Raw genomic sequence first — 2,019 nt, 5'->3', positions numbered from 1 at the left:
GAAGACTCACATTCAGGTTCAATACCATTCCTATAAAACCCCATCGAGGACAGCTGTAGATGGCCACGAACCTGTTCCAAAGGCCATAAGCAAGGGTGCAAGCCCTAGAACAGCGAGGATGAACCTGATGAATGAGAATGAGGTGGGGAGACTCACTCCGCCTTTGGATAATCTCGCTGGCTGCAGCCCCCCAACCAGACGGCACCGCACTGGTGGGCAGAGCGACGCCCAGATGGAACGGGGCAGAGAACCGCGACGCAGAGCCGCCACCGGTACGCCCGACGGGTTCTGCACAAAGATGCTGGAGACGGACGTTCAGAGGGGGAGGAGCAGCCTTTGCAAAAACTATGCCGATTAGACATCGACAGGCAAAAAGGTGAACCTCCCCCTAAACCTCACAGCTACACAAAAATTAACTTCAAATGGATCACAGGCATAAACGCAAATAGAAAACAGTAAAACATTTAGACAAAAATGTAGGAGAATACTGACGAGATCTAGGTTTAGCCAAAAAGTTAGATTTCACACCAAAGCGCGATCCATAAAAGGAAAAAGAAAAAAATTGGACCTCGTTAAAATCCAAACCATCTGCTCTGTGCAAGACTCTGCTAAACGAACCCAGCGACATGTAAAAAATGCAATCCATCGTGACCATCCGAATCTTTCTGAAGATTAGGAAGTGGGTCTACAGCCGGGGCGACACCTCATCACAGCCTGAGACCCTGCGCCGAGAACCCAGCTGAGCCGGGCCAGATGCTGGGCCCACAGAGACAGCGAGATAACAGATGTCGCTGTTGCAAACCGCTTCGTTTCCGTTAACACTGTTATGGAGCGAGAGGCAGCTTAGCGCAACGACCACAGACCTAAGTATCGTAAAAACTGTAAACTCCCTACAAGAAAACAAACAATACTTTGCAGGCTTTGAGATGACAAAGGCTTTTTCGACCACAGAAAGTGCTAACCACAACATAAAAGCTGGATTGCATAAAAACTTAAAACTTATGCTCATTATGCTAATATAATACAGATAGACTAGAGGCAGATTAGGCCGAATATTAGAAATGCATATTGCCAACATGGGACAGTATTTAGAGTACATTTTTTTAAAGTTCTGCAACTCAATAATAATAAAACAATAGGCCTAGAAACACAGGAGAAAGTGTTCAACGTCACTCATTATTAAAGATGCAAATTAAAACCCAAAGACTAACAAAACCCAATGTAGCCGAGAACATGGGGCCCCGGGCTCTCCCAGGGTGCTGGGTGCTGGCGGGGGTGTGAGTGGTGCCACCAGCACGTTGGAGAGCCGACCACAAAACAGCGAGGGGGCGCCAGTCCACGTGACTGCACGGGAGGATCTAGGACAAGCTTGCTGAGCCACAGGCGCCTTGGAAGTGACGATCCCGAAGCGACCGGACCAGCCTCTACGGGACGCGAGGCCGCTTCTAGTCTGGGGGTGACGCGAGCTCTGACCCGGGGGGCATGCGGGGGGCCTGGGCTGGAGGAGCCACAGCCGTGTGCGGGGTCCGCACTCAGTGACCCCGCCGAGGCCCTGGCCTGTCGCCGCGGTGCTCTTGCCCCTGAGGCGTACCCTAACACTGCTGCAGCCAAACTGGCCACATCTTAACTTCTTCTGCCTTCAGTCTTTCCTTTCTGATTCTTGTTCAAAAAGCATTTTATGTCTACGGCCATTCCACCCTGAACGAGCGGATCTGATCTCAGAAGCTAAGCAGGGTCGGGCCTGGTTAGCGCCTGGATGGGAGACCGCCTGGGAAGACCAGGTGCTGTAGGCGTAAAAAAATAAAAAATAAGAGACTGTAAGCTGACAAGGTCCTTGCAATCTGCGAGGTCCACCAAGGGTTGCCTCGCCTAAAAAAAAAACAAAGCCTTTTATTTTGATTAAAATAGCAGTGTTGGAAAAAAATGGTCACAAAGGAAGGTTAGAAGTAAAAAAAAGGCTGTTTTCACTGTCCTTTTCTACATCAAACAATATTTTAGACAAAAAATATACGACTGGTG

At 49.3% G+C, this 2,019-nt stretch overlaps 1 pseudogene; it reads left to right on the top strand.

Moving 5' to 3' along the window:
- The first annotated feature begins 1,680 nt into the window (after nucleotides 1-1,680).
- Nucleotides 1,681-1,793, top strand: LOC111730439 (annotated as a pseudogene).
- The last annotated feature ends 226 nt before the right edge of the window (nucleotides 1,794-2,019 follow it).

This window comes from Pteropus vampyrus, unplaced genomic scaffold, assembly GCF_000151845.1.
Source record: "Pteropus vampyrus isolate Shadow unplaced genomic scaffold, Pvam_2.0 Scaffold313, whole genome shotgun sequence".
NCBI lineage: Eukaryota > Metazoa > Chordata > Mammalia > Chiroptera > Pteropodidae > Pteropus > Pteropus vampyrus.
Note: the sequence above shows the minus strand (reverse complement) of the source record. Positions and strands in the feature narration are given on the sequence as shown.